The sequence below is a fragment of the Megalopta genalis genome, chromosome 19 (genome assembly GCF_051020955.1).
Source record: "Megalopta genalis isolate 19385.01 chromosome 19, iyMegGena1_principal, whole genome shotgun sequence".
In the NCBI taxonomy this organism is placed as follows: domain Eukaryota; kingdom Metazoa; phylum Arthropoda; class Insecta; order Hymenoptera; family Halictidae; genus Megalopta; species Megalopta genalis.
In genome coordinates, this window is record NC_135031.1 from 434,699 (window position 1) to 454,155 (window position 19,457).

Sequence of the window (19,457 nt, forward strand, 5' to 3'; positions counted from 1 at the left end):
CCATTATGTACAGTCGTCGCGGAATGTATATTGACACATTTCAAAAATGCAATTTTCTGTTTTAAATCAAGAATTTAGGAGTTAATATATATTATAGTACGCAGAATATATATTGTAGTCAGCCGTTGTTCACCACCGAGGTGTGAGAGTGCATCCCACAGTAAAAGATGGTCGGATCCACCTTGACTTTGCATTGGATAACCCGTGCTTCCTCACGGCCCGCCGCAGTCATTTCCGATCAGGACTGATCACTGCTGGATGATGGAGAAGACGAAGAGATATGATGCGATGTTCATCGTGCTGGTTACACAGACTGAATGATCCCGTGAAAGCTCGGCAATGGTTATATATCGTTTCGGGTTGGTGATAAAATTATCCACGAGTGGGGGAGTACGTGATATCTTTGCACTTTCAATTTTTGCGCATGTCGGTGGGGCGTGCTTAAGCTTATTAGTGTGCAGAATACTTGATATGGACTTAAATGCTATGCGGACGTTTTGGTTCTTTAAGCATTCTAGTATACGATAGGGGCCTGTGTACTCACCGTCAAACTTGCCTCTCTTTGGTTCTTTGAGGAGATAAACGGTATTCCTGACGGAAAAGGTTCGTGGGTTCGTCATAGTATGCTTTTGATTTGTGTTTCGCCGAGTCCAAGTTCTCTCTTGCTTTTGTAACAGTGCCGAAGATTTTGTTCTGTAGATTGTCAAGATATCGCGAGTAAGATTTATCGCATGAATCATGAGCTATCAGATTTGCAGAAGGCGTTCTTGCTAAGTAGCTAAACACAAATTGATGTGGTATAAATAGTGTTCCTTCGTGGACAGTGGTATTGTAGGAGAACATGGCGAAGAGAAGCCATTCATCCCAGTCGCCCTTATTTACGAATTGTTCCACGTACTTAGTCAACACGTGGTGCGATCCCTCGATAGAGCCATTGCTTTGGGATCAGAATGCTGTGGTTCTAAATTGTTTTATTTTAAATCTTTTCACGATATTCCTCATGGGTACGCTGAGGACGTTAGTTCCTTGATCCGTTAAAATTTCATTAAATGAGCCGAAACGACAAATGAATTTTAGGTGAAAGCGTATGCAATCTCAATAGCAAACGCATTTTTTAAGGGAATAGCGAGAGAATATTTAGTAAGAAGATCTTGAATTGTCAGGATATACGTATGTATAGCCATTGGGAGATGTAGGAAGAGGTCCGACGATATCCATAGAGATTTTCTCGAAGGCTGTCCCCAGAGTATCTGTGATGGTCATTGGCTGACGGGTTTTAACACGAGTTAATTTCCTTTTTTGGCAAGTATGGCACGAATTCACAAAATTTTGTACTTCGTGTTTTAATGTTGCCTAGTATTATTTTTCCCTAATACGTCTATAGGTTTTTGTGATGCCTTAATGACCTGCATATGCTGAACAATGGTTTTCTATGATGATATCGGGACGTTCGTTTACTGGAGGAATAATAATTTCGTTTCCGCATGAAAATAGGTCTAATAAAATTTTGTACATGTTTGTCCATGGGATATCGTCTAATGGGCCTTTTGAAATACTTATCGAATCTACTTGTAATTCTGTGGTGATGTCTAAGAGAGATCTTAACGATTCTAGTACGTCCGCGTAACAGGCCGAATTATGTTAGGTAGGTTTTATTGGAAGCATAATAATTTTTTAATTTCCGGAATTGATGACTTTCGCGCGCGATAGTGTTAAATCAGAGGTTCGAGGTATGATATTTTCTTCTTGCCTGCGGAATGAGCGCGGCCAATCTTTTCGAAGGTACATCTATACATCGTATTTGATATGCAGATGTTTCGTGAGCTACCGTCAATGAGGCTAAAAGGCTCACTAACACTAAAACGATTCTTTATTATAGTAATATTTCTAAAACGAATCGTGTCGCACGTTGCAAGGATGAGTTTGTTACATAAATGAAAAAACTGAAAATTGTAGATGATCGAAATAGCGAAGAGCAAAAAAGGGTCTAGCAGAGTTGGGCATTATTTATATACAAAATATTGTACGTATTACATAAAGCATAAATGTAGAATAAATAGTTGTTTCTATAATGATATTTAATTTTTCATTTTTTGTGGAAAATATCAATTCAAATTACTGAAAGATGAGAATTGTGTTCCATGCGACGAATAAATGCGCTTTGAATAATGAATACTAGTTCTTGTATCACGTATTCGTTCCTCGAAATTTTGATTCACATAAATATCTTGTCGAACTGTGATCTTTTGGACAAATTGGTCACTGATCTGCAACCTCACTGCTATTTACAATGCATTAATTTAAAGAGAACGTATGGTGTGGGTATTTGGACAAATAATTGAGACTCGTTCGTATGTACAGTGATTCTTATTAATATTCGGACATTATGCTATTCAAATAATTGTTGCTGGATTCGATTGTTTGTAATAGTAAATTTCGTTTTCTTGTTTTATAATATAATATTCATAATAGTTTGACATTTATTAGTAGTTTATACATGGTAGTTTAATATTCGTTGTAGTTTGTAATAACATAAATTTTATTTATTTATTGCACATACTTGTCGTAATACCAAACAATGAACTAAATTATGTCGAAATTTAACGTCGCAAAAATATTGGGACGCTTGACAAACTATAATATTTAAACATGAAAATTATTAACATAAGCAATAATTAATATTTCGTTGGATAGACCTTATCTTTAATTACGTGTCACAGCCGCTTATGCATATTGTCTATAACGTTAACATATTGTCTATATACGTTTCCATTCTTCAATTAATCGTTTTTTAATTCTTCCTCCGATCTTATCGGTGTTTTCCGAATTTATCGAATTTTCCTGCCCAAAAAATCCCATACGTTTTCAATGGGATTCAAGTCTGGTGACTGTAGTGACGAATGTAATACTGTGGAGCAATTAAACAGAAGGTATTCTTGGACTATTTTGGTTTTAAGTTTAGGATCATTATGTTCATAATATTGAAATGTGTGTTCTATATCCATTGTGGTCGCACTTTTCTTAAGATTTTGTTTTAAAATATTTAGATACATAAATTTATCTAAAATTTCCTCTATAAAAACCAGTTATCCAACTCCTTTTGATGAAATACACCACCACACCATAATACACCATCATGCTTTATTGTTGGATTTAAATTTATTCGGTTAAGCTCTTGATTTCGTTTACGCCATATTAGTTTTCGTCCATCAGTGTTAAACAGATTAAATTTACGGAAATGACACCCGATACCAGTTTGCTTGAACGGCCGTTAATTGCATTTTAAGAGCGCAGGGTACCATTGGTAACCTCCGTCTCTTGTCTATTTAATGTGGCGCTGTGCCCGACGCCGTGGTCACCACGCTCTGATATGATTGGAGTCAAATTGCGGATGAAAATGTTTTAAGATGTTCCAAGGACGCGGCGTCATGTATTTGATGACTTGACCGGTAGGGTTGGTAAGGTTTGGTAAGATTCAGTTCTATTGTTCATGCTTATTTAGATTCACAATGCGGAATGTGTACTAGATTGAAAGAAAAGACTGGATTGTTACCGATCTTGTATCAGCCAACGGCCATATCACGTTGCAATGAACCTTCGACACGGTCTGGTTAGATGGATTGCTATACAAGCTAAAACGGAAAGGATTTCCTTTAATCTTAATTAAGCTAATACAAAACATGATAATGGGCAGGTCATTCAGAGTCTGTCCCTCCAACGACCTTTAACAATGCACAATAAAATCGCCAATTCTCTTTAACATATTTACCAGCGACATACTGAACATATTTGGACCGGACCGAACAAAGTGCTCAATAATAGCCTACGCAGATGATTTCATCGTGTATTACGCCGCCGTGAACGCAAAACAGGTACAAACAACCCTACAAGACGCAATAAATAGTATTTTCAAATATTACAAATCGTAATATTTTTACGGCGTGACAATGGCAATATTCTTAAAGCAATTAAACTATTACCAAAGAAAAGTCAATTTGCCTCGATGGTTCTATTCAGCAAAATTCCACGAAAACATGAGATAATAGCCTATAGAAAACAGGTCAAAAATCAGGTAAAGAGTCGCACATAGCCATCCACGGTCCGTCGACACAATGCTCGCCCGTAGGCCACGATACTAGATAATTCCCAGGATGATACGCAACAAAACAATTTAATGTAGAATATAATTTTGCACTTATCTAATTATGCACAATGTCAATGGAGCTTGTTAATGTACAGTTATTATTAATATGTATAACAATATATTTTACTTATATAATCACATATACACATTAAGTATTAAATAAATAAATGTAATCGAAATTAAATCGTGTTTAATTTTATTTCAATCAGAAATATTGGTCTAAACTATATCATGTTTGGTCTTATTTCCTAATCAGAAAATGATCAGCAATATATTTAAAAAAATCAGTTTTAAAATCATAAAATTAAAAAAGTTATGTCATTGTATTCTGCATTGTCTTCCGGAAATTCGAGTCAAAGGGACTGCGGCGCAGCAGCACACGTGTTCACCGACTGCGTCGAACCTTAGTATCAGCATAGCGAGAAAATCGATAAATTACAGAACCGTAGCAATATCACGACGTCATTAATGACATAACGAAATTATGTCAGTTTGAGAGACATTACTGTATATAGAATACTCGATTCGCACTAAAAAGCTTAACTTTCATATATGTGAGTAACGACAAGTGCGACGTAGAAATGGTAATGGCAGAGACGGTTGCACTTGTAATGAATTCTACGTAACGAAACACGAGCCAATCACAAAGTAGATACGCTTAAAGTTGAGAAGTGGAGTAAGATGAGTGGGGCGTCGAATACATACCGTACGTAACGATCCTACGATGATGAGATTAGTCGTCTTCACGAAGTTCTTGAATGGTGTTGTAAGTTTTGAGTGTCACCTACGTTCTTCAGCTTATTAGTTTTTCTAAACTACAGCGTAACTTATTATTTTTTCTAAACAAGACAAAGCACAAACGTTCACAGCACGTCATGAAAGTAAGATTTTGTGTTTCACTCTATAGGGTACAAAGCTTTGTGACAAGAATAGTGAAGTATGACTTTGAACATAATATCCTGAACGTGCATAAAAATATGTTGGGTAATTAAATACAACCGTAGACAAATATTTGTGAACGCTTTTAGACAAATATCTGGAATATATATTTTTGGGATGTTAGAAGGTCTAGGTTGCTATTCAACTAGAAAATGTTTGCAAAAATTGTATAAATCATGTGTTTTAACCTTTCATCTGAGTATGTAACGAATATTCAAGCAATATATGTTTTAGTTTTCACATTTAAATTATCATCACGTCAAATTTAAATTTTCAGTATGCGTATAAATTACCAAGACGTAATGTACTGGCTTTTGCGTTACATGTTCGAATAAAAAGGTTAAAGAATATGATTTTTAATTTTTTGTTGTTATTTCGCCTAATTGTAATATTTGCATAAATTTTAAGAGACATTATTTAAGAAACTAGCCCTTCTATCACACACACAAGGCTTTTCCGTTTTAAAGGGTGTTCCGGCCGAATCGCGGACCGCGGGTCAACGCACGTTCGACTTTCGATGTACGCCGTCTCGCCGTTTTTGTCGAATAAACGGCGAGGCGGCAAGACAATAACACGATCGACGTGCGTTGGCCCGACCGTCAAACGCTCGCCTCGGCCTAATTGTATACGCGGCGTTTTCGCCTTAGGAGGCAATGACCGGCCTTCGACGCCTGACGATGCTTCTCCTTGAACATCGGCCAGGTGTCTATATATACTGCCGCAAATTTGATAACGGGGGATTCTCCGAGATATCGTGAACAGTCAAGTTTAATTTAGCGCCCCTTGCGCCTATCCGAAGCCGTGCTTCAATTTTATAGTTCTTTCGAAGCCGTGCTTCCAATCATACGTCGAACGGAGCCGTGCTCCAAAGATTGTAAACCAAAGGACTGTGGAGTCCGAATCAATAAATCGCGTGTCGTCTCCTCACGACTTCCGGCGCTTTAATTTTGTGCCGTGCGCAACAAAGGGTGTTCATATATGCATAGTTTACGACAGTCGATATCAATTTTAAGGTTTAATACAATATACAGTTACTCACAAAATTGATCATACACTTTTTAAAACGCAATAACTTTTTAAAAACTGGATTAAGCGACTTGAACTTTTTTCAGATGATAGTGGAACGAGTCTACCAAACGATGACCAAAATGCTTTCACTAAATTTAAAAACTTGGAATAACAATAAAAATAAAAAAACTCTCGTTTTTTAACTTTTTTATCTGAGCCTATAACAAAAAATTTAAAAAATGCCTCTCATAGATCTCGATAACATATATGCGTTCTGAAAATTTTATTGATATCGGTTGACGTTGTTAGGAGTTATAACCAATTAAAACCGGCAAAAATCGCAGTTTTGTCACGATTTTGACCAGAAACTGCAGTTTTTTATTAAATCTTTCAATGCTTGTAGCGCGTCTCTGGGTTAACCGATTTCGATAAAATTTGCAGCACGATAAAAGAGTTAAAAACAAGAATTTTTTTACTTTTGTTGTCATTCCATGTAATAGCAAAATTTAAAAAAAGCATTTTGATTATCGTCTGGTAAACTAATTCCGTTATCATCTGAAAACAGTTCAAGTCCAGTTTTAAAAACGTTATTGCATTTTAGAAGATGTATGATCAATTTTGTGAGTAACTGTACATTGTTACGATCGTTGAATTGAATAAATGAATGAATGGATTGTGTGTTTGCAGTTTCGAACCTGCCTGCTTACACCGGTTGCGGTTCGGGACATTAAAGGGAATCAAGAAATAAATGGTTTTACCACCCATCCAAGACTCTATTGTACTGGTTTATTAAAACAAAAACAAAATTAACTTTAATTGTCGAAGTTATTAAATGTTTAGTAAATTTATATTAAAATATTCGGGATCCCAATCAGGGTCGTGTTGATTTTCATTTTCAAACAGTATCTCGATATTGTCGTCATTGGCCCGTTCTTTAGCCGACACTGGGTCGTAAATCTCTACAGACGGAGGAGAGTCCGGGATCGGATTAGGTTTCAGAGACTCTTCAGCCAGTTCCCTTCCGATGTCACGTAGCCGTTGTTCAAATTTAACATAGAATTCCTTTTTCAATGCATGGACCCTTCGATAATATATATATTGATTCTTATTATCCACCTCTCAGTATCATTTACCTTAAGCGTCACTTGGACGCAGCTAGGTTGGCACGTATAAGCGTCACTTGGACGCAGAGAGGTTGGCACGTATAAGCGTCACTTGGACGCAGGATAAATGCCAGTCCTGAGAGGTAAATAATAAGAATCACACTTGATCGATTGATATTTAGTAAAATTGAAACGTCCGAATACAGTTTGAATTAATTTACAAAAACCAATTCAATTTATTAATAATACAAAGTCGGCGTTAGAACATTAAACCATGCACTGAGTTTTACAATATTTATATAAGTTACCTTAATGTATATTATTCGACGTTGATAATTAATTTGAAGATTTTGTGTGGAAACGTAACGAACTCTTTGACTTCTGTTTGATTGACTGACTACTGTGGTCCTCGCCAGTGTTTTTATAGAGCGCAGTCAGTGGTCAAACAGGTGGGGGCTCTCGTGCGACTGAGCGGTCCTACTGAGCGGTTCTACTTCGCGGTCTGTCTCGCTGCATTCCATTTCTATCTGCATCCGCTGACGCGCAGGTGCTTATCGCAGTCACGTCTGCTTCGTGAGACCGAGTCTTCGTGCCTCATCTCGCTGCATACCTTTCCTATCTGTATCCGCTGGCGCGCTGATGCTTATTGCAGTCACGTTTGCTTCGCGTTTTCCACCAGTGTATTGCTATCACCAGAGCGACTGAATGGTATGGGGATACTTGTTGGCGGGGATGGCTACGTTCGCTGGGCCATCGCGTCAGTTAAATCTTAGGTTCTAGACAGTGCGGTACAATAGTATTAGCTAAGACCAGTCGCAAGTGCAATCACAGTTCGTTTATTTTTACTTTCAGTTTCTGTTTCTACGGGTGCTTATTCGATTGTCTTCGATTGTCTTGGCGAGCTGTGATTCTCGTTCGTGGTGAGTTTATAATTTTTTGTGTCTTTTGTTGTCTTTTGTGAACATTTGATTCGTATTTCGTGATTGATCATTTTCGGATTTTAAAGTTGAAGGGCCGAGCGCTCAAAATTTTTCTCGACCCGGCAAGGCGTGAGCTTACCGAATTCGGGTGTACTTTAGTCGCAGGACGTGACAACATACACACCGCGATAAAATTATAAGACAATCCTGAATTTCTAGTGTTTCTTAAAACCATGGATGTGTACAAAGTTTTTGTGTATGAATATATACAGAGCAGTCTAGTCATAGTAAAGATAAATGGTTGTTTGTTTTGGTACAATTGCGTAGGCTTCGTGATGGATAATATGAACAGTTAGTATGGGGAAGGTTGTTTAATAAAATACATTGTGCAGAATAAGAAGTTTGGTTTCACTACTATTTTCGATCGAAAATTTGATTCGCTCTTGATGAAGATGTCTCTTATATTGTAAATGTGCAGTGTGAGTATACGAAACCTACTTTACAAGATTTCTATGTAGAAGACGCACTTTTACTATTTTACAATCGTTTTATTACTTTTATCTTAGTAAAATTATGAGAGAAAGAAAGTTAATCTAAATTAATTTCATTAATCTAAGAAAGAAATTGAAATAGAAGGAATTGAATTATTAATAAAAGTTACTGAATAAATGAAGTACATTTTTCTTGCAATAGATTTAGAAAACGTTCTTTTTTCACGAACGTCTTGTTACGAGCCGAGGGCCAGGCAGTTTGGGTGGCCGGAGGTTGCATGCTATTGGAATCTTTTTGGATGAGGTGCGTAGACCAGCCGATGTTTATTGCGACACGGGTGGCTACCTTTTAGGTTAAGGATGAGGTGCGTAGACCAGCCGATGTTTATTTCGACACGAGTGGCTACCTTTTAGGTTAGGATGAGGTGCGTAGACTAGCCGATGTTTATATCGACACGGATGGCTACCTTCAAAGGGGTTAGGATAAGGTGGTTGGAGAAATTGGTGTTAGGGTGTCTCGTAACTTTGTTAAAAAGAAATAAGGATATATATATATATATATATACCTCGAGCGGCTGAGGTATACCTTGGTGGGTTCTTACCTACTACTGGTTCGAAGCAGGAGATGGTAATAATTGAAGTAGAAACCAAAAAACTGGTAGAAACTAATTTATTTATTGCGCGCTGAGTTTAACAAGTGTGAGTGTGTGTTTGCGGACTCTAAACGCGCTCTCAGTTTTTCGCACTGAGCCGGCGGGGGGTTTCGATTCTAGGTTGTTACCACGAAGATTTGGTTAAAAGAGAATTTAACTCCATCTTGCTAATGTTTGCGTCTCGACGAATGTCACGAAACTAGCCCGATTCCCGGTCGCGTTTGAGCCCTTTATATACTAAAATTTTGTAGAAAAATGGTAGTGGGGGTGTTGCTACGTGGTCCGGTTCCAGAACGTTCGTCGTCGTACCCCCTCGGAGGTACTCGTCTCACGATATACAAATCCACCCCCGGCTGGCTGGCGCCAGCCTGGCGTATGCCATCAGGAAGGAATATAAAAAATACGTGGGAAGATTCCCCGTATGTTACAGTCTATAGACTTTTAACAAGCTACGATTTGTTTCATGTAGGGAGGAATACACTGCCCAAACCAATTATCCGAATCTTTATACATGAAGTGTACCACAAATAGTATGGGGGCGTTGAGGACTATGATATATTTTGGATTTTAACGCCACAAGTATCTATCTTCACATACAGGGTGTCCGAAAAGTAAATTATCCCTAATTAACGCTCAGCTTGGAAACAAAAATGGACAATTTGGGAAAAGGAGGTACAATTATTCGAGCCTTGCGGCTCGTTTTCATAGTTACCGATTGTCAACAATTATAAAAGTGAACAGCAAAGCTCGATTAATCGTACTTCTTTCCTAAATTGTCCATTTTTGTTTCCAAGCTGATCGTCAATTAAGGAGAATTTACTGTATTCCCATAGCGCAAATGTAATCCGCGGCTTTGTTTACGAGTTATTAACGGAAAACTGACCAATGAGAGGCGAGGTCAGCTGGCACGAGCCAACCAAGCCAATGAGCGAAACTGGGCTTCGTTCGCTCATTGGTCACTGTTTTCCGTTAATAACTCGTAAAAAAGCCGCTAATTACACTGTCCGTCACGATTTTTGATTTCCTATAGCCACTATGAAATTCTTGTAGAGCTTCACTCCCCGAACAAGAATCCGAAAACCGAATTGCTCCATCATTCTCAGTTTTCGAAAAAAAACGAGCTCTTGTAGAAACCCAGTATTTTCGACAAAAATGGGGTATTGCATAAAAAGTAAAAATTTTAGGAAGTTCCAATCGGCCTTTTTGGTCCTACATAACTATACATTAACGTCGAAGTTTAAAAAAGTGCCGACGTGCGTAGTTTCTCCGCAATATTTTTGTATTTTTGCGAGTTCTATGTCCAGCACGAAAACTTTACCCAGGATCGGTTTTGTAGACACTTTTGAAAAAAAACAGCTAGATGGAAGTATCGGAACGATATGAGGTTCGGAGCGCATTTCGGCCGCCTCGTCCCCCGAGTTGAGAGGGCGGTGGCTGCGTTAGACCGCCTGTTGCCCAATCTCGGGGGACCGGGCGATATGGTGCGTCGCCTATACCTAGGCGTGGTGCGGTCCGTGGCATTATACGGCGCCCCGATTTGGGCGCCGTACGCGAGGGCAAGCCGGCGCAACAGCAATATGTTGCGAAATTCCCTTCGAGCTGCAGGCGGCGATGCGCGCCTATGTGTATAGGCGCATATGCATCGCCGGCCGGGCTCGGGGGGACCCGCCGGAACAGGAGGCGGTCGAGTGCTTCGAGCTCCGGGCCCGGGGACTAGCGCTCGCCAGATGGCATGCGGAGCTTTGTTCCCATGACGGTGAGTGCGTCCCCGGGGCTCTCCTGCCACACTTCACCTCGTGGCGGGAGAGGCGGTTTGGCAGGCTCTCCTACCGTGCGATGCAGGTATTCACCGGGCATGGCTGCTTCGGTGTCTACCTGTGTCGCATCGGTCGGGAAGCGATGACGGTGTGCCACCACTGTGGCGCGGAGGAGGACTCGGCGCAGCATACACTGAAGGTATGCCCCGCCTTTTCAGTGCTGCGCCGAGTCCTAAGAAGGGAAGTTGGTCGCGACCTCGCTCTCTCCAGCTTAGTTGGGGCCATGCTGGAGAGCCCGAGAAAATGGGCGGCAGCCATCGCCTTCTGCGAACAAGTAATGTTGCAGAAGGAGGCTGCCGAGCGGGGTCGCCGTGAGCGGGGGTTGCGGCGTGTGCGCCCACGCCTAGAGCCCCCCCCCCCGAGCAGCTGAGAATAGGCGGGCGGCGGGTGTACCAGATTATGCTGGTTTAATTGCCCGCCGCCCGCCAACTGAAGATGTCCTCCCCATATTGGGAGTGACGAAGCGGTGTGTGGTGCGGTCCCCCGCACCACCGAATCAAGATGATTCATGGGGGGGGATAAATCTCCCACCCGGGACGCGGCCGGCCACCGCCATTCCATCCTGGTGGCCGGCCAGGCGAGGGGGAGCCGCGGTTGTGTTTTTTGAGAGTTCCCGTGGCTCCCCCGCTAATCGCCAGCGCCCTAGGCCGCCGTGGGGGTTTTAGCGGGTCAAACCCCGCATTACCCCCACGTTAATAAAAAAAAAAGCAGGCCGAGAAAGTATTTGTCGGCAACGCGTGCACGAAAGATTGCGCACTCTGTCCACATGGTAACAGTTTCGTAGTTCCGTCTCGTTTTGTTTTGATTAGTGACGAAACAAGTTTGGCCCGAGCCTGTCTGCATGTGTGGACACGTTTGGACGGTGCCGGACGGTCTGGCACGCCGCGAGCACGGCACGCGTAGTGTGAACACTCCAATGTATGATAAATCAAATGTAAGGATGATTCGGCCTTGGTCGGCCTTGGAGCACGCCCGAGCCTGGCACGTAGATGTGAATCGACCTTTATAGACTGGTTATTGTATGTCCCGCGCATAAGACCAGCATCATTCTTCGCAATTTCTGCTTATTGAATGTTTAGAGTCGATCGATCCATTCATCAAGATAACTCGGGTTTCTAACATACACCATAAACATTGTAGGAGCGTATTCTTCGCCTAAACAAAACGGTATATCGAAATTGTTTAAGTAACATCTCATTATATTTCTAGAGTACATACTCTGTAGGACCGAAAAGAATCAATTACTTTATACAATACATGGAAATTTAATGACACTACACATTAAAATGACTAACTCTCGATAGTTCTTTCGTATAGACAGGCTGCGTATTTTACCGTTCGGAACAAAAGATAGCACACTTTAAAGTTAACGTAATTTTTATTTATTTAATATTACAACCAAGGTTTTGTTTGTATACAATTTTGCAAAATACCACTATAAACTTACAAAAATGAAATAGAATTACATTTTGCAAATCTAAATAATTTTATTTAAAAAAAAAAAGAATTTTTATGTAAATAACCTTTACGGTTGTTAACAGTCATCATTATCTTTGGCAAAGATTTATAAATTTTTGCTCTAATTACTCCCACTTATCTTGAAAACATTTTTTTCATGTGGCAACAATTTTGACCTTACTGGACAATCCAAAACGCGATATTTTTCTCGAGGAAAATATTCTTTTACTACTTCTGCAAAAAGTACAGGATGTTCTTGAAGCTATGTACAAGCGGGCACCGAGTGAATCCTTATAAGAAACTTTTTCTTTTTCGAGTAAATCAAGTTTGAAAATTTGCTTTCTACATACACCCTTCCGACTATATAGGCGATTTACGTCACTCGGAGAACCGTATCTTAGCAAATTTTTAATCTTGATTTTCTCGAAAACGTAACAGATTTTTTAGTCTTACTGTATTTCCATAAAATTCTTTTTTTTCATAAAATTATTTAGACTGGCGAAATGTAATTCTATTTCATTTGTATATATTTATAGTGATATTTTGCAAGATTGTATAGAAACAACACATTGGTTGTAATGTTGAATAAATAAAAATTACGTTAATTTTAAATATATTTTTCTTTTTTGTCCCGGCATGGGTTTGTCATAGAAAGGGATGGACGACACTAAACACTTTAAGAATTCGGTTACGTTACTGCTCTGCAGTTCCTGTTTTTCCCTAATCTATGCTCTAAATGATCACTTTGTATAAAGATCTTCAGTTCACTTATTAAAAATTGTACATGAGCAAACCGCGCTCTTACAACTTCCCTAATTAGGTTGAAAAGGTAGGATACCATCTGGAAACTCTTCTTGTGACGATGGTATCTTGAGTACTTAACGCTACGCAGTGCTTTAACTTAATAATCTTACAGAACACGAATACATGACTGATTGTATTTAGAATTTACACTATTTTCGTTATAATGTATGCTTGAATGAAGATATTGTTTCAGTTATTTTCCATGAATTAGAGTTCATGATTTCAATAACTTTTAAGTGAAAAATATGATATCGGTCATCTTGACCGACTCGGTGGTTCAGTACTGATTGAAGTCCGTTCCATCAACTGCGACCGATTTATTAAATCAAGATTAAATTATTTGCAGAACTTTAGTGAAAATGGAACTGTGACTCATCTGCTCTCTACAGTATAGACGACCATTGAAATGTCCGACCAGCTCAACTGCAGCGCGTGCAGCTATGTTAGTTGCGGAAATGTCACTGAAATAGTGTCTGTTTTTGGTAAAAACGAGATTAGATTCACTTTTTACGATTAATAAAACAGAATGCTTTTGCATTAGAGGTAGCGTACAAAATTTATTGAACAATGTTATAAAAGTATTAAGGGACGAAATAAGTTTTTGCTTATAACTTTGTTACAATATGACTCGTTAAATGCTCATTAACTATGCTATCAGGATGTTTACGTAATTCTTACTTCATCGACATTTTCCTACAAATACGTGTTGCTTAGATGCTACAATGTGTTTCAAAATATTTCAGATGAAGTCGGATAATTTGGTATCATTTTCACGATGGATTCAATAGCAGAGGATGATCTGGGCTGCTTCGATTCATAATTATTTGGACATCTTTGATTGGAGAAGCGAAAGTACAATTTGGTTATTCCATTTCCGATATTTCCGCTAACATCGTGTTACTTTTATATAATTAATTTCAAACACCAAGAAATCGAACGAACTGAAAAGACGTATAAATGAATTTTGAAGATACACAACGTAAGAATATATCTATACAGGAATGTCCACAGGTAATTTGACCTATTGGATATCACTTGGATATGAAGGGTAATTGGAAATGCAAGTTCCTAAAAAGATTCAATGATGTATTGTTGAATAATGTTATTTTCGTTTTAGCTGCACATGCGCCTATTATAACCGATACCAATTTAAAGAAAGGCGAGATAATCATTGACCTTAAAACACGAGGTCGCAAGAGAGTAGATTTTCACTGTTTCGCGGATAGAATGTCGAAGCCAAGCATCAGTTGGTTTAAGGTAATCGATTAGGAGTTAATATTATATTTATAAATCAGAGTAATATTTTATCGTGTATATTTTATTTACTCTTTTACTGTTTTATCATATTCGGAAATTTATTTTGATGCAAGTTATTGAAAATCGACCTAATTTTGCCAGGACGGTATTCAGTTGGTAATTAGCTATGAAAAATACATGTTTTCCAATAATTCGCAAAAACTTGAATTAGAATATCTATTGAAAGTCGGCAACATCGAGTACATATGTCGGATAATCGAATTGTAAAAGTAGATGTTTCTCAACGAATAACGATAAAAGATAATTTGAGTAAGAAATTTCACACCCAGGATAGTAACTAACATTTCTGTAGGTGTGATCATTTTACTTGTCATCTTAGCAGTGATAGCTAACCTGTCGATCTACTACACCCTCAAGGTTCGCCGTGATAGGGTAACTTCGGTTTATGGTAATACGCCGTGCCATTTGATTGCACAACAATTTCCCCAATTTCTACGGTGTTGCAGGTAATGAAGGAGTCCAGGAATTAATGGAGACTGCTGTTACGTATTTCGAGAAGGGAGCTGTCGAGAGTTTGAATCCGGACTTGGCAATAGACGATAAACAAGAAATCGGAATTTCCTACAGAAAAGTTGAAATTATGTAAGCTTCGATTACAAATCTTTTCTCGATATTTTGCGTTGAATAAAAGTTCTTTCTACTGCTGAATACAGTCGTTCTCAGACGTATAATTCTCAAAATAAATCAGAATCAGTTCAATGAAGTTGGCATATTAAATTTGCTTAATTTAAACATTGTTTAAACACGTTCAAAGTTTGAATGTTATATAAAAATATACCGTCATAATTGAGAAATAACCATTGTAAGGCGATATCTGTACTGAGGTAGGAAATATATTAAATAACTGTACAGCGATATGATTTCTGCGATTACCATCGCTTTATGCTTCTCGTCACAGGAGATCAAAGCTGACTTCTCGTCAAGTCGCACAAAAATTAACTTTCTGGAAGGTTGACGAACCTTCCAAAACTGACACTTTGTTAATTTGAACGAAAATAGTCCTCAATCGTATCTCGACGGTAAAACGGGTAACGTCGAAGAGTAGTTATATTTAAAAAATCGGCAGCTGGAGTTCATCCTATTTCACCTATTAATTTCCTACAATATGTAGTTTTTACAGTCGGCTCAGATATCATTTCGTACATTTCAAAGTTCGATTTTGGTCTATAAGAACCATTTTCGGTGTGTTGAAATACTAATAAAATTGTTAGTTGAACGGAGTAGGTTTTGCTAATAATTTTCGGTAATAATTATGTGATTTATAGGAAAACACCTGGAAAGCAGCGCGTTCAGTGTAGTTTTGAAAGCGGAAGTTCTAGGCATTTGCGAATGGGAGACGGTTACCAGTGTAGCGGTAAAAATTGTCCGCCGTGGTCCCAATCTTTCATATATCTGTTGCCAACCTTCTTGGAGCTTGTACAAAAAGCATCTTGAAACGTACATCTCTTATCCATTAATTAATTTAGGGTATGATAGGAACAAATATACCATTCTTCACATAAATTAGCACCCAGTATCGAAGTATGTACAGTGTCCCACAAAAGTGATCGTACATCTTTTAAAACGCAATAACTTTATTGAAACTGGACTAACCTTTGATCGTGCGAGGTCGGCCATCAGATAACTGTAACTGTAACTGAGATAGTCGGACCCGTCGTGAGCCAAAGACCATCACTGGAATGACGGCGTTAACCCGGACGAGTCTGGTTGCCAGATCTGTTTAAAAAAGAGCCACCACAAGCAGGCTTGCACAGAGTCCTGGTAAAAATTATGGATTTTAAAGAAAGTCAGAGTTTCCCGGGACCAGGTAGCGTCCGGGCTGCTAAAATAGGTTTGCTAGTGTCCTTTTCATTCTCTAACGAACGAATTATTGGTATTCGAAATCACCTTAACTAAATTAATGCAACTGCTTGCTTCCGGTGATTAACACGATGAAATTACTTTCTTGTTCTTCTCTGTCTGTGCAATAGTGAAAAATCTGCGGAATTATCATATCTTGCCATTATTAACCGTAATTCGAAATCTGATTCAGTGCAGTGTCACGTCACTGCTACAGATTTTCAGAGCGTCGGTATGTCGGCAGATGATCCCGTACTTAATAACGGTTCCACTCAACCTGAATGGTCCAACTGTCGGTGAGACTACAAGGACTCTAATTTAAAAGCAATTTCTACGCAGGATCTATTGTCCTGGGCGTTCCAAGTAGCGCGTGAAAGGAAATATCTCAGCAAGAGAGAAGAGTGAGTTTCTACGACTTCTTATCGTAGATAATTCTATCCGAGCAGGATTATACGGAAAGTTTCTGTTTCCAACTGAATCATTTCTTATAATCAAAAGAAAATGAAAATATTAATCATTTTTGGTACTATTCACGTTTTTACGAGCCTTACGATTTTATATATGTACTTAACTCAAATTAACGTAAAATCAGCTGAAAAAATCAAATACTAGTAATTCTCCAAATTTGAAAAAATATATTTCTATAGTATCTTCTACACAAAATCGAATTGTGTAAAAATTAATTTCCCAACTTCTATCTTTGAGTAACAAATAAAACTTTTTGTGAAAAAATTATTGGATTGCAAAATCCATACACAATCGCGTACACAAATCATAGAACAAATTTCAACTTGAAAATTTCATTATTGCTATCCGTTGCAGCATGTTGTTTCTTCCGATAATATTGCCATCGTTTCCTTTATTTGTTCCGATTTATTTCATTATTTTTCTTTAGTCTACCCATTTTTTGATCGAACACTTTCTAAATTATGGAAATTACCGATGTACACTTGGATCACTATGTTTACATAGTATAGAGTATAGGTCAAAGTCAGTAAATCCGACAAAGTATTTCCATACCTAACACGCATCACGCGCATTGACGCGTAGGTGTTTGTTTTATCCTGCACATTCAAATATCATTGTTGATTTTGTTTATATGAAAAAATGTGTCGTAACAAATTTATTTGGTTCAAAGATAGAAATATTATGATTGATGGATTCTTCGTTCATTTTCTTCGAGTTTTTGATGTTTGCGTATTAACACCTATTGTTTACGATACGGCATTCTAGTTTATGTTAAAACGAATTAATGACCTACAACACTATGATCACGTACTATGATTTATGGACGTGATATTGAAGAAAATTGTGCAAGAACTGTGTTTACTGAACTTGTTTTCACAAAAGAACATTTTTTTCTTACACAGAAACAAAAATTGGAAAATTAATTTGTACATAATTCGATTTTGCATAAAAAATACTATAAAAATATATCTTCTCAAAATTTTACTTGGAAAATTACTAGTATTTAATTCTCAACTAAATGCTCCCCCTTTAATGCAAACCTGTTTACGTCACAGAAAGATAGTATTTAGAACAAATAAATCATAACAAATATATAAAAAACAGTGCTTATGTCAGAGTGACGTCTGATTTTTCGTTTTGCACTTTGCACTTTACACTTTCTGTAACATATACAAGATCAGTCATATGAATAGATAAGAGTGTCGATTTTCATAAAAATCGGACAAAGTTATGAATTCAAACTAATTTTCAAGGAAAGGCACCACTATGCGGCAAGTCTCAGTGGATTGCACTGACAAAAGAAGTTGCGGTCAGCTTCGAGCGGAATACGAAATAACGACGAACGATGATTAAGATGAGGTTGTCGTTGATAAGTGGCGGTCAGAAAATGATTAGGAAGTGGTCAGATCCTAGAAAGGTTACTATAATTCGTTCGTTCAGCTGAGACAGCACACTAAGGCTGTAGTCCTTGCCAATGAGTGATGTGTTTCCAGAAGCCGAATGAGTATACCAGTGGGATGTCGTTCCGTGGTGCCTTGTCAATTATATAAAGAGTCGAAGCTCAGTGATAGATAGAAGAAAGGAAGCATCAAGGAGAGCATCGCGAAAAAATGCTGTGTCGCCGCCGTCAGTTCCTCTTTGCTGTCGTTCTTCTCTTATACCTGTGCAGAGGTAATTGCAACTTTATCTGACATCCATTCACCCGTGGCCCATGAAGCATTCGGCGTGCAATGTCGCGAGTATGTAGTCAACGTGATTGTGAGCAACAAAACTCGAAAGACCACTTCTTTGATTATATTTGTTAGATGACTAAGATAATCTCCATTGAGATTCTGTCAGAGTAAATCTGGTTCCCGCGGATCTATGTATCTGCTAATCCGCTTCATCCACCCGTGCTCGGCCTCTCGATTGTCCGAAAAGCAACCGATTATTTTGGAGCATGATTACTCCGTTACTAATGTTATTGCGTGATTTATGCGCACGCTTGTCCTATTTTTAACGTTGAAAGTATTGCAGAAATGACGTGAAGATTGAGATATTGTATGGTCGAATCAGAATATTCGAACGTTACAAGTTTCGGGTAATATGTGTGCGATGTTGCATATTTGAGTTCTTTTAAGCAACAGTGTTGAAAATTGAATATTATTTCTATTGCATTTCTGTGCATTGTAGCTTATTTCTACAAGACCATACGTTCTTCCCCAACCTTTATCTGCCGGCCGCTTCCTATCGCAGTTTCTTCCTGTGATTATGCGGTTTCCTGTAAATATTGCATTTGCAAGGGTATGTGCCTCACACTTCCGTGAATGACATAATTTTCTCTAATAATTTACACGCGATCAAGCATAATGGCATCAGGAAGGCATTGCACATAAAATGCAAGCATTATTGATTGCATTGTAACCTCATTGTAACCTGCAACACAGAGTCAGATTTGTGATGCAGATTTCATAGATTACCAAATCAGAATGTTTTTCAATTTTCTATACTCAAAGA

At 38.4% G+C, this 19,457-nt stretch overlaps 1 protein-coding gene and 1 long non-coding RNA gene across 4 annotated transcripts in view; both read left to right on the forward strand.

The window, feature by feature from the left end:
* Nucleotides 1–19,457, forward strand: part of LOC143260797 (vascular endothelial growth factor receptor 1-like) — a 52,820-nt gene that overhangs the window by 22,516 nt on the left and 10,847 nt on the right. The window lies entirely within an intron of this gene.
* LOC143260798 (uncharacterized) lies at nucleotides 7,735–18,372 on the forward strand. Of its 3 annotated transcripts, XR_013035071.1 has the most exons (7): nucleotides 7,935–8,114; nucleotides 13,684–13,819; nucleotides 14,081–14,348; nucleotides 14,455–14,594; nucleotides 15,101–15,236; nucleotides 16,738–16,894; nucleotides 18,215–18,372. It is a non-coding gene; the product is annotated as an uncharacterized LOC143260798 (long non-coding RNA). The 3 variants fall into 3 exon arrangements; XR_013035069.1 differs by lacking the exons at nucleotides 16,738–16,894; nucleotides 18,215–18,372 and adding an exon at nucleotides 15,920–16,728 and having other exon boundaries at nucleotides 7,735–8,114; XR_013035070.1 differs by lacking the exons at nucleotides 7,935–8,114; nucleotides 13,684–13,819; nucleotides 14,081–14,348; ... (1 more) ...; nucleotides 16,738–16,894; nucleotides 18,215–18,372 and adding exons at nucleotides 14,606–15,026; nucleotides 15,920–16,728.